Below are 14,035 nucleotides of genomic sequence, written 5' to 3'. Positions count from 1 at the left end.
ACACTATTTATGAATGAATGACGAATTAGTAGCTTTCAAGTCCGCGTTAATCAAACAAAATATATCAGTTTGCAATATACACAGCAGGTTATATTTATAAGATATTGAATGCAAAGCAAAACAAATACTTCACCGTGTAGGAACTATTTACAGCTACATCTTTCTAAGGTCTGCAAGCTGATGACCCCTGTCAGCCGCGAGAAAGAGTTTCATCTACCCACACGGGATGCTGGCAGCTGGCGCCAAGCTCCAGCACGAGGTCCGGCAGATTCGAATCTCACTCTCTGCAGCCTGTTACATTCGTTACAAAGGTGTGCCCCCTCCTCTCAGACCTGGGAAACTGAGCAAGCCTTTTGGAGACTGGCCAGGTCTCCAAGACTACTCCTGTTCCCAAGCTCAAGCAGAGAGAAAAACAACACCCATGTACCCTCTCTTATCAGGTCTAGTCTACTGTGAGAGCAAAACATCTTGGTTCTCTGGTGCAAAAACACAGCTTGGAAAAATACAGCTTGGATTCTCAACTGCAATGTCTAACTCCACGTTAAAGGCAATGGGCAGCTAACCTAAATATCAAATGCAATGTCATGTTAAAGGCAATAGGCGGCTAACCTAAATATCAAATGCAATGTCTAGTGTCATGTCAAAGCCAATAGGCATCTAAGCTGAATACAAAATGCAATGTATAATATCATGTCAAAGCCCATAGGCAGCTGAGCTGAATATAAAATGCAATGTATAATATCATGTCAAAGCCAATAGGCAGCTGAGCTGAATACAAAATGCAATGTATAAGATCATGTCAAAGCCAATAGGCAGCTGAGCTGAATACAAAATGCAATGTATAAGATCATGTCAAAGCCAATAGGCAGCGGAGCTGAATACAAAGTGTAACATATGATATCATGTCAAAGCCAATAGGCAGCGGAGCTGAATAATATATGATATCATGTCAAAGCCAATAGGCAGAATATCTAATAGCATGTCAAAGTCAATAGGCAGCTAAACTGAATACATCATGTCAAAGTCAATAGGAATGCAATGTCAAAGCCAATAGGCGGCTAGACTGGATACAGCATGTCAAAGCCAATAGGCAGAATACAGAATGTAATGGCTAATGCAATGTCAAAGCCCATAGGCGGCTAAACTGAATACAGAAAGTAATGGCTAATGCCATGTCAAAGCCCATAGGCGGCTAAACTGAACAAAACATACCATGTGCTACTGGTGAACATTGAGCAACTAATATGCGCAGTGGTGAAACACAAAGTCATTGGTCAAAACAAACTTTATCAAATGGCAGTACATTCCGCCCTTTGACCAATGAATTTTTGTTTCACATATCTCTTGTTTCAAACAAAAACAAAAAAAAACATCAGAATGATCAAAACAATCCCTGCAAAGCAATAGAAGTGAATTAACACATTGATCTCATAACCTTTCACATCAGATACATCTACATAGAAAAGACTGGGCAATTTTTATACTCTGAATGAGTCTCTAATTCAACAGTTTTAGCAATTTGATGTGGCATGAGTTCTGCTCATGTAAAGAGGCACGGTCCACCTGAAAGGTTTGCTGGAAGATAAGCAAAAGTCAGAGTTCCATACGAGAGGGGAAAAAAAAAAAAACACAGCAAACAAGTTGAACTTGAACTGAAGGCGCAGTTTGCGCAAAATGGATCCATGGTGCTGGCACTTTACTCAGCCAGGTTCAGGTTGGGGATTCGGTCCCTTCCCCGACCCCACACGCACACACCGGAAGGGGGACCACACAGCACACTCAGGGACAGTGGCGAAACGTGATAGGATCTGCAAAAGAAACAAGTATGACTTTTCTTGCAAATAACATTTTTCATTTAAACTGCACCCTTCCTCTTTCTTTCCCTGTTTTATAATCAGCAGGACGTTTTTGGGGCCCTTTGTTATATTTTCTGCAGGTTCTGGAGGGTCACTTGGGGCTTCAGCCCACACATCAGTACTGAGGTTTTTATCTGCTGCGCCACAGCTTCCCTTTTCTTGCACTGTCAGAAGGGCTGGGGCAGACTCATTCTTTACCAAACCTCCATTCACTGCATTTTTGCCAAGTTGGGCCATTCTGTCTCCAATTTGTATGAATTAATCAGATTCTTTTCTAGGTATCAGCATAATTTCGATTTTTCCTTGGTAATTTGCAGCAATCACTCTCCCTAAAACCTGATCAATTTGCCATTTCTGATCTGGTAACTTTCCTCTCCCCAACTGCTCTGTGACTGCTTGCATGACAGATTGCTTTTGTGCGTGCTGCACAGTTTTTATCACATCTAGGGGAATGTGCATCTCTCTCATCTCTGCCCACCTGTAAGTGGCTTTTTCTCTCAGCTGTTCACATTTCTGGGGCACCCACTTAGCCATCCCCACTAAGGCAGAATTCTGGGTGAACACTTCTCTCTCTGAATTTTTCTCATTAACATCTGCAAGGTAATTGAACCAGTTAGGTACAAGCCATGTGGCTAAAACATTATCAAAGAACCAAAAATCAGCGTAAAAATGACACATCTCACGTAGCTCTTGCTTTAAAATCTGACACACATTATACAACGCTGTTCCTTCTACGGTGCCAGAAAACAACATTTCAGTCAATGAATCATTAGTAAAACAAACATGCTTTTTATCTTCAGTGGACACGAATTCAAATGGTGCACACAATTTCATTGGTAATTCTTTTATCTGTGGTACTCTAGCCCTGTCTTGCAAGTACCAGATCCATTGTATGATTCTAGCTAGGGGCACTATTTTCTTTCCTTGTTCATGATTTAAATGTACATAAGTATTTCCTTCTTGCACTGCGCAGAAACCTAAAGTCTGCATTATTTCATTTGCCAAATCACAAGCGCGCAGCTGCATATAATTTTTCACAGTGACCATATACAAAAGTGTTAGGATTTCTCTCAAATGAGGGCTATTCTTTTTCCAAAACTCAAACAAGCTAATGAAAGTCGGCTCTTGCTCTAAAATCTTTCGTTTTACGTAACTCGTAAATCACATTCTGGTCTCTTTCGTCCGTGTTATCAGTTAAGGAATGCATTTTGTCTGCCAAAAACCCTAGCTCACACGGAAACTCAGTGCAGCTCGGAGCTGTCTTAACCCCCTCATTACTGGAATGGGACAAGAAAGATTCTTCATTTTTATAACTTTCAGCATTATTTTGAATTATTGTATCCTGGCTAATTTGCTCACGTAAATTCCTATTTTCATGTTCCAACTTCCTACATTTCTCCTGCATTTCTCTGTAAGCAGATAAAGGTATCCACACCTTTCTGTCATCATTACTTCCAAAACACACTTTTTCTACATATATACAACGGAAATTATTTCTCAAAACATTATCAGGCCTTTTAGCTACACATGCATTTTCTTCTGTAATTCCCCAAACAGAAAACAATTCACAGTTTTTCTTAGCACCATCAGGCAGTTCATCAACACATGTATTCTCAGACATGGTCTGCCGTGCTACTGTGATTCTCCAAACAGAACAATTTCTGTAATTCTCCAAACAACAAAAAAACAATTACACTTTCTAAAGTGTGCACTTAGAAATCTACTAACTCGTCAAACCCCTTCTTAATCACCTCTTAATGACCGACCCCACGACTCCAGGTACCAATTGTAGTGCTTTCCTCTTATTTAGTTTCTAAGCACTAACATAACACAACAGAAATGCACTTCTGAGGTCAAAGAAGACTTTTATTGTTGTTAATTCTTCTCCAACCACACTATTTATGAATGAATGACGAATTAGTAGCTTTCAAGTCCGCGTTAATCAAACAAAATATATCAGTTTGCAATATACACAGCAGGTTATATTTATAAGATATTGAATGCAAAGCAAAACAAATACTTCACCGTGTAGGAACTATTTACAGCTACATCTTTCTAAGGTCTGCAAGCTGATGACCCCTGTCAGCCGCGAGAAAGAGTTTCATCTACCCACACGGGATGCTGGCAGCTGGCGCCAAGCTCCAGCACGAGGTCCGGCAGATTCGAATCTCACTCTCTGCAGCCTGTTACATTCGTTACAAAGGTGTGCCCCCTCCTCTCAGACCTGGGAAACTGAGCAAGCCTTTTGGAGACTGGCCAGGTCTCCAAGACTACTCCTGTTCCCAAGCTCAAGCAGAGAGAAAAACAACACCCATGTACCCTCTCTTATCAGGTCTAGTCTACTGTGAGAGCAAAACATCTTGGTTCTCTGGTGCAAAAACAAAGCTTGGAAAAATACAGCTTGGATTCTCAACTGCAATGTCTAACTCCACGTTAAAGGCAATGGGCAGCTAACCTAAATATCAAATGCAATGTCATGTTAAAGGCAATAGGCGGCTAACCTAAATATCAAATGCAATGTCTAGTGTCATGTCAAAGCCAATAGGCATCTAAGCTGAATACAAAATGCAATGTATAATATCATGTCAAAGCCCATAGGCAGCTGAGCTGAATATAAAATGCAATGTATAATATCATGTCAAAGCCAATAGGCAGCTGAGCTGAATACAAAATGCAATGTATAAGATCATGTCAAAGCCAATAGGCAGCTGAGCTGAATACAAAATGCAATGTATAAGATCATGTCAAAGCCAATAGGCAGCGGAGCTGAATACAAAGTGTAACATATGATATCATGTCAAAGCCAATAGGCAGCGGAGCTGAATAATATATGATATCATGTCAAAGCCAATAGGCAGAATATCTAATAGCATGTCAAAGTCAATAGGCAGCTAAACTGAATACATCATGTCAAAGTCAATAGGAATGCAATGTCAAAGGAAATAGGCGGCTAGACTGGATACAGCATGTCAAAGCCAATAGGCAGAATACAGAATGTAATGGCTAATGCAATGTCAAAGCCCATAGGCGGCTAAACTGAATACAGAAAGTAATGGCTAATGCCATGTCAAAGCCCATAGGCGGCTAAACTGAACAAAACATACCATGTGCTACTGGTGAACATTGAGCAACTAATATGCGCAGTGGTGAAACACAAAGTCATTGGTCAAAACAAACTTTATCAAATGGCAGTACAAGCGGTACCTGTCTTCACGGCGGGGCCCTGTTCAGCGGTGCTCTTCTGCATGGCGGGCCCTGTTCAGCGGTGCTCTTCTGCACAGCGGGGCCCTGTTCAGCGGTGCTCTTCTGCACGGCGGGGCCCTGTTCAGCGGTGCTCTTCTGCACGGCGGGGCCCTGTTCAGCGGTGCTCTTCTGCACGGCGGGGCCCTGTTCAGCGGTACCTGTCTTCACGGCGGGGCCCTGTTCAGCGGTGCTCTTCTGCACGGCGGGCCCTGTTCAGCGGTGCTCTTCTGCACGGCGGGGCCCTGTTCAGCGGTACCTGTCTTCACGGCGGGGCCCTGTTCAGCGGTGCTCTTCTGCACGGCGGGGCCCTGTTCAGCGGTACCTGTCTTCACGGCGGGGCCCTGTTCAGCGGTGCTCTTGCAGTATGTCAAGGGAGTCAGACCTGGCCTGGACACCCTGCTCACTCGCCCTCAGACCGTGCTGTGTCAGGCCCCTTCGGGGACGGAGTCCTGGGCCCTTTGGTGTCGTCCCTTGCAGCCGGGATGGGGCTTGTGGGGCCCTCCTGCTCTGCGTTCCTGGTGGTTGTCCTCTCCGCCCTGCTGTCCTTCCGCTCCTTAGATGGGGCTCTCGGGCCCTTGCCTCCCCTGGCTGCTGTGGCCGGTTAAGTGGCCGGAGTCACCTCCTTGGGGGCATCCGTCTCTGTCCGCTCACGGCGGCCCTTCAATTTCCGGGTCCTCTTGCCTGGGGGGGGGCTGGCTGTCCCCTTGCTGCTCACCGAAGTGTTACTGCCGCCAAAGGGTGGACTCCACATGCCATGCACCACTTGCACTGTAGAAGTTGGGCTGGTGGTGGCTGAGGTGCCCTTGGGACTTTTCCCAGTTGGAGGGGGTGGGTCGGGGGAGGGAAAGAGGTCAAAATTGGAGAGGTAATATTTCTTGGGACCAAGGTAAGGGGTAGGAGTAGTGGTGAGAGAAGTGGAGGAAGAGGATGTGGTTGTATGAGAGCCAGGTGTGCTGTCCTTGGGTGCAGGTGACTGGGACGTAGGCTGTTGTGAGGTGGTTGGCTGTTGTTTGGGTGTCTGCCTGCGTTTATGTGTCTTGGAAGAGGGGGTGACAGACACAGTGGGAGAGGACACAGGGGATGTGTAAATGGCAGTGGGGGTGGTGACTGCAGGTGTGCGGACTGTAGTGGAGGGTGTGCTGGTGATGGAAGAACCGGCTGATGTTGTTGTGCATGCAGGTGTGAGTGTAGACGTCACAGGGAGGGAGGAGGGAGACGAGGAGGTGGGGGACACAGAGGAGGCTGTTGGTATGTCTGCATCTGGATGTTGCTTGGGTGAATGCTTGTGTTTTCTGTGGTGCTTATGTTTGTGTGAGCTGGCCTTGGGTGTTGAGGTGTGTACAGGCTGGTCTGATGGTGTGGATGGGATAGGTTGAGGTACAGGAGACAGAGAAAGGGTGGAGGCAGATAGAAGAGGGAGACTGGAGACAGGTACAATGGCTGCCGTCAGTGCTGAGGCCAGAGCAGTGAACGCTCGTTGATGGGCAGCCTGACCCGAATGAATGCCCTCCAGGTAGGCATTGCTCCGATGCACCTCCCTTTCCACCCCCTGGATGGCATTCAGAAGGGTAGTCTGCCCAACAATGACCGTCCTCACCAGGTCAATGAGCTCCGCACTGAGGGCAGCAGGGGTAACAGAGGCAAGGGCTGAGGTGCCTGGGCCGAAGGAGACGCGCGCCTTCCTGGCCGAGCGGCCACGGAGCGAAGACTGAGGGGCTGCTGGGAGGGCGGTGCTGGTGCGCTGGGTGGCGGCTGTACCTGTTGTTGCGGGGGGCACAGATGGTGCCGCCACCGCTAGGGAGCTCCCAAACGAGGACGTCTCCACCGGCCCCCGTTGTGGTGCTCCCCTCGCCCTCCGGTTCACTGGTGCCCTCGGTGTCTGTGTCAGTGCCCACCGGGGCCTGGTGACCTGCAGCTCCCTCCTGCTCCGACGCCAAATCTCCTCCGCCTGATGATGCTAAAACACAAGAAGACAAAGATTTAGGGTGGGGGGAGAAATTAAACAAAGTTGAGTGCATGCCTTATCAATACCCTTTGCGGAGAGGACAGACACAGGTGCCTCGTGCACTAAGTCGCGAACTTGGGGTACACTACTCAGTACTTCTGACTAGGCAAACAGGTCTAGGGACAACAGACGTGCACATGTGTGATGCTGGAGCATGGGTAGCTGCACTTGGCACCCTACAGAGGTGGGGGGCGGGGGCACAGGGCCATGCCTAAGGGAGAGGACTACACTACAGAGAGCGCCCTGGCCTAATGTCACCAACAGCCCTCCTCCCGGTAAAAGGCCCTTACCTCCGGTCAGAAGACCGCCATAACACCGCTGCGGCTGCGGTTAACCGCCACGGTCATTCTGACCCACAACGGCCAAACCTCCAAAAATCTGACCTCCACTGCAGCCCGCCACATCAGCGGGCAGCGATAAACTGGAGATGACCAAACCTCCACCGTCACGCCAACAGAAATACGCCCATGCCATTACGACCCACGAATCCACGTGGCGGTCATTCAAACGCGGTATTCCATTGGTGGTACACACCGCCGCGGTCAGAATACACACACAGCACCAAAACACAGCCACATTGGACAATTCGAAATACACACACCTGATACACATACACACACCACTCCCACACAATCAACCAACTATAAAACACACACCCACATCACCCACAAACCCCTGCGACCATAATTACTGAGAGAAGGAGAGAGAGACACAGCAGACAACCCATAGCAAGACACACTGAGGCACACTACACCATCACACACACCACATAGTAGCACAAAGCACCACTCACCAACATACTTATCATCACATACACCACCCCACACCTCACCCACACCACCCCATGGCACCCCAAAGGCACCCACGCTTTTCTGAACAAGAACTCCGGGTCATGGTGGAGGAAATCCTAAGAGTGGAACCCCAGCTCTTCGGCTCGCAGGTGCAGCACACCAGTATAGCTAGGAAGGCGGAGCTATGGCAGCGGATCGTGGACAGGGTCAACGCGGTGGGACAGCATCCCAGGAATAGGGAGGACATCCGCAAAAGATGGAACGACCTACGGGGGAAGGTCCGATCGATGGTCTCCAGGCACAACATCGCGGTCCAGAAGACTGGCGGCGGACCCCCACCCACCCCTCCCGAATTTACATCATGGGAGCAAGAGGTCTTGAACATCCTGCATCCTCAGGGCCTCGCTGGAGTAGCCGGAGGAATGGACTCTGGTAAGTCCAATCTCAACTACTATATCCCCCACACCCCACCAGCATGCCAACCCACACCCCCACCCTCACCCCCAACCCCCAGCACACATCCTCCCTGACAATGTCTCACCAGCACAACCCACCCATCCCAACACCAAACCCTGCATGCCAACACAAACCATGGACACCCATCACCTAAGCATGACCACTGCACTACCCCCCCCCCCACCAACTACCCTCACTACACCTCCCTCAAGGCAATGCCTGCACTGGGGGACAAGGGCACCCATAACACGCACGCTATTGCACGCACAGAAACAATAACCAAACTCTCTTACCCCATGCAGGACCCGAACGACAACACACCAGCCAGGAGGGTCCAGAAGTGTCCATCCCACCACCGGAACAGGCCCACACTGAGGATAGCAGCTCTGTCGACAGTGAACCTGATGACCAGCCCGGACCATCGGGGACCTCTCGGCAGTCGGTTCCCCTCAGGCAGCCACAGGCCACAACAGACCCGACCCCCTCTGCCAACACCAGCACAGCTCCCACCCAGCGGGCCCATGCCTCTGTCTCTAGGACAGCTCAATCAGCGGTGTGTCTGCCACTACAGGGCACCCAGGCTAACCCAACACCCCAACAACAACAGGGACCTGGGGGCAGTGGTAGCGGGCACACCGGCCAGGGGACAGAGGCCGGGGGAAACCGGGCAGCTCGGAGGGCTGCTGTGCGACAGGGGGGGGAGGAGAGGCCCAGGGAACCCACTCTCCAAGAGGCCCTCACCACCCTCATGGGGGCCTACCACCACTCCCAAGAAACGATGGCGACGGTACTGGCCAGGTTCACTGAGATCCAGGCACAGCAGGAGGAACGCTACATGGGGTTCAGGGAGGAGCTACCGCAATGGGGACCATTGTCCTGGCCCTCAACAGGATAGAGGACGCGTTGCGGGACCATGGTGCACCACACAGGGCCCCTGTCACTAGCCCGGACCAGGAACAGCCTACCACCTCCGCCGGCGCTAGTGGACAGGAGGTCCCAACACCTCGACAGCCCCCCAGAACCCCACCTCCTGCTGAAGAACAACCACCCCGTAAGAGGAGCCTGAGACCAAAAAGAAAGACAGAGTAGGATGTCAAGACCCCCGCCAGCAGGACATACCCCCTCAAGTCTTCCCACTGTCCCACATTGCCACCCTGTCCAACCATGAACTGCCTATGCTCCATCCTTCCACAGGCAAAAGGACAATGCACCTGTGAGACTGAGAACTGGACTCTGCCATGGATATTCCTCCACCCCCACCCATAACCCTTAGAATCACATGTACCGATATCTAGCACTGTAAATAAATCACATTTTGCACACAAATCTGTTTTGAGTCATGCTGTATTATTAACAAATGTATTACATATTACTGTTCAATATCTGTTCTGTCAATTAGTCATGACAACATACCAATGTCAATAAGCTGTATTTCATGGGCGAACCAAGCAGAAGTCAGGTACTGAGTCAGACAGCACTGAGAAGGGAAGGGAAAGGCGAAAATTAATGAAAAACATCTGGGGGGAACTACAGAAAGTACAGATGCAGGAAGCTATAAGCAATTGTGAAATGGCGTGGGTGATTCTTACCTGTGTGTTACTGGAAATACTGTTGTATCACTCTGTCCCTATTGTCTGTGTCGTCCTCAGAGTCTTCCTCCTCTTCACTCTCCACAGGCTCCACGGCTTCTACAACACCACCATCTGGACCATCCTCCTGCAGGAAAGGCACCTGGCGTCGCAAAGCCAGGTTGTGAAGCATACAGCACGCCACGATGATATGGCACACCTTCTTTGGTGAGTACATTAGGGATCCACCAGTCATATGTAGGCACCTAAATCTGGCCTTCAGGAGCCCAAAGGTTCGCTCAATCACCCTCCTAGTACGCCCATGGGCCTCATTGTACCGTTCCTCTGCCCTGGTCCTGGGATTCCTCACTGGGGTCAATAGCCACGGCAGGTTGGGGTAACCAGAGTCACCTATTAGCCACACACGCTGTCTCTGTAGCTGTTCCATCACATAGGGAATGCTGCTATTTCGCATAACATACGCGTCATGCACTGACCCTGGGAACTTGGCATTTACATGGGAGATGTACTGGTCAGCCAAACAGACCACCTGGATATTCATTGAATGGTAATTCTTCCTGTTCCTGTACACCTGTTCATCGTCTTTTGGGGGGACTAAAGCCACATGGGTCCCATCAATTGCACCAATGATGTTGGGGATGTGTCCAAGGGCATAGAAATCAGCTTTCACTGTAGGCAAATCACCCTCCTCTGGGAAAATGATGTAGCTCCGCATGAGTTTCATCAGGGCAGACAACACTCTGGATAAGATCTTGGAAAACATAGGCTGAGACATCCCAGATGACATGGCCACTGTTGTCTGGAATGAGCCACTTGCAAAGAAATGGAGGACAGACAGAACCTGCACTAGAGGGGGAATTCCTGTGGGTTGGCGGATGGGGGACATCAGGGCTGGCTCCAGCTGGGCACACAGTTCATGGATGGTGGCTCGGTCAAGTCGGTATTGTAGTATTATATGGCGTTGTTCCATTGTCGACAGGTCCACCAGCGGCCGGTACACGCGAGGATTCCTCCTTCTCATTGCTAGTCCCAGCGGACGGTGCCTAGGAAGGAGAATATGGAGTACAGAGTCAATCCACTCACAGGTACGTACAACACAGCTTGCACAGTACACGTAAATGTATGGTTTGATATGTTTGTATGTGTGCCATTGCAAGGCCTAGGCCTGTGTGACGCATTAGAAATTAAGCCATGTGGGCCCTTGAAATGGCCGATGCCTGACCTGTGAAATGGGACAATGGGATGTGAGGTCACTGCGCTGGCGGGGCACACCGTGGCGGTAGGCGGTCGAAGACCGCTGTGCGAAGACGCATTGGTTAACATTGAAGCCTATGGGTTTCAGGAGCCAATGACGATGTGCGCCGGCGGTCGCGGTACGCACCGCCGCGGTACGCACCGCCGCGGGCGTGACCGCCATTTTCTATCTGCTCAATTACTCGAGACCTGATCATCCACAGGAGAGGACCTATACTGCAAGTGCTGCTGTGAACTCGGTCTGGAAGTGACAATGGCTGCTGCTACTGGTGAAAGGGCCCCCGCCTTCAGTTCAGAAGAGTTGGAGAAGCTCGTGGACGGGGTCCTCCCCCAGTATGCGCTACTCTACGGTCCTCCAGACCAACAGGTGAGTACACTCAGTGCACATTGAATGGGTTATGCCTGTGTGGAGTGGGGGGGATGTAAGTTGGTGGGGTGTGGAGGGAATGAGGAGTGCAACGCACGACAGATGAGAGAATGGGAACCATGGCAAGGTTGGGGAGGGGGGGGCATGTACTCCAAACATGCAGATATGTGACGGTTTCACTTTCCCACCCTGTACATGTCAAACAGGTGAGCGCCCATCAGAAAATCGATATTTGGCGTGCCATCGCCAAGGAAGTCCGGAACTTGGGGGTCTACAACAGACGGGGCACCCACTGCCGCAAGAGGTGGGAGGACATCCGCCGCGGAACGAGGTAGACCGCTGAAACACTGCTGGGGATGGCCTCCCGACCTAGGAGGGGTGCCAGTCGCACCATGACCCCCCTGATGTCCCGGATCCTGGCGGTGGCCTACCCTAATTTGGATGGGCGCTTGAGGACAGCACAGCAGACACAAGGGGGTGAGTATCTGCACATTCTCCTATCTGTATGCGCAGTGGAGGCGTCTGGGTGGGGGAGGAGGGCTGTGGGTGACATTAGGCCAGGGCGCTCTCTGTAGTGTAGTCCTCTCCCTTAGGCGTCGTGGACTCATGTGGCTGTGGTGGCCCCCCCTTCCCTTCCCCCTGAGGTGCCTGTAGTTTTAACATCAGATGCCCCTGCAGTGTTCTCTCCAAAGGACTCAGGTCTCGTGTGTGGGCTTTGCCCTTGTTTCGCAGAACATTGGCCCACGGACATGTTAGATTCGTAGGATGTGCAGGACTTGTTACTTCAGTGATACACTGATGTGTATATATTTTTGTTTTTTGTAAATATTTATCACGGTTGCTCAATTATTTCCAGGTGCTTTTTTTGTACATAAATATTTATTCCAAATTTGGTTGTGTCATTGTATTTTTAAAGGGTGTTTGTGTGGTGTCACTGTGACTTGCTGCTCTGCATTGGTGTGCACATATTGGGGGGGTGGGGTGGTCGCATATGTGTATGCCCGTAACCTTTGGTCCTCCCCCCTCCCGTGTGTCGTAGGTGCAGTACTCACCGTTGACGTCTGCGCCGGAGTTCGTACTCGTGGTAGATGAGCAGGTAGACGAGAGCAGGTATGATGTTCAATTCGGGTTCCATGCTGTCCGGATTCCGCGTGGAGTGTCTCGAGGTGAGCGTTTTCCATTGAAAATGTCTGTTTCCGCCGTGTTTTTATCGGCGGGGCTCCCGCCCCGGGAAAGGTGGCAGATTGGTGGGTCGTGATAGGGTGGGCGGTACATTGTCGCGCTCTGAGTTGCAAAACAAATGTGAATGGCACCACGCGGTCGCACGTGTGACCACTGTCATCTTGTTTTTCCTATTCTGTGCATGATGCTGGGCCTACTTTTCAATCTAATCTGTATCTATGCAATCCTTTCTTTATCCTATTTATCATCCTGTTTTTCATTTATTTTATTAGTGTGTGTTTGAGTATCTTAAGGTTTTTCCTCTTTTTATTTTCTGTGACTTTGTGTCCCTTTATTTCACTAACTTCCTGATTTCTTTCTCTGTATTCCTTCTCCTTCCTATATTTTATTTTATCCCTGCCCAGCACCTAGGCATAGCATGTGAGAGGTGGTGCCAGTGTAGGCGGTGCAGCTAACCGCTCACCCTACGGACGCCGGCGCTAACAAAAGGTGCAGCCTCATGCCATTTTCCACAAGGAGAAGGTGGTTACACTGTTTTTTTTGTGTGCAATGCCATCTCCATACGATACTACCAGCAGGCCCAAGAGTGGGTACGGTCTGCAGGAGAGTCAGCTGCTGTGGGAGAGGGTGTCCCATTGTGTTCGCAGGCGTACTGTGATTCTGTGCACTCCGCAGCAGCTGAAGTACAGCTGGGCCAACATCCTTGACCGGAAGCAGGACCTGCTGGGCATCCAGGCTGCAGGGCTTGGTGAGTACTATATTTATTTTGAAAAAAATTGTGTCCTACAATGCTATTTTTTTCCAAACAGCATGCTCCTTACATCTAGAGGTAAGTTAAGTTTACGTAACTTTACAAATATTATGTGATCCAATTAGGCCATTTTTTTACGATGTTATGCTGACTTATCTGTCCTCCTCTCACTAACATAGAGGTACTGTTGTGGTAGTAGCAGTAATGTAATATCAGTGCTTTAGCGTACTCGTTGTCTTTCTAAATGTGTAGCACGTACAGTCCCTAGCAATCTTCCAGTGATGTGTAGTATGCATCTGTGCATTGAAAAGGGAAACTGACTGAGTTCGTCCATGAAAGGGGGGTTGCGATTTGCGAAGCAAAGACCAATCGCTGCAATGCATTAGTATTTCCAAATGGGGTTTAGGAACTTTGGAATAGAGCTTAGGTAAGGTTTCAGGAATTAGGAATAGATCAACTTGATAATATAGGCGATCTGATTTAGAAAACTACAATGAAAATATGTTACTGCGTTTGCCTATTAAAATACTTTCTAGGAGAT

Source organism: Pleurodeles waltl, chromosome 12 (assembly GCF_031143425.1).
Source record: "Pleurodeles waltl isolate 20211129_DDA chromosome 12, aPleWal1.hap1.20221129, whole genome shotgun sequence".
NCBI lineage: Eukaryota > Metazoa > Chordata > Amphibia > Caudata > Salamandridae > Pleurodeles > Pleurodeles waltl.
Note: the sequence above shows the minus strand (reverse complement) of the source record.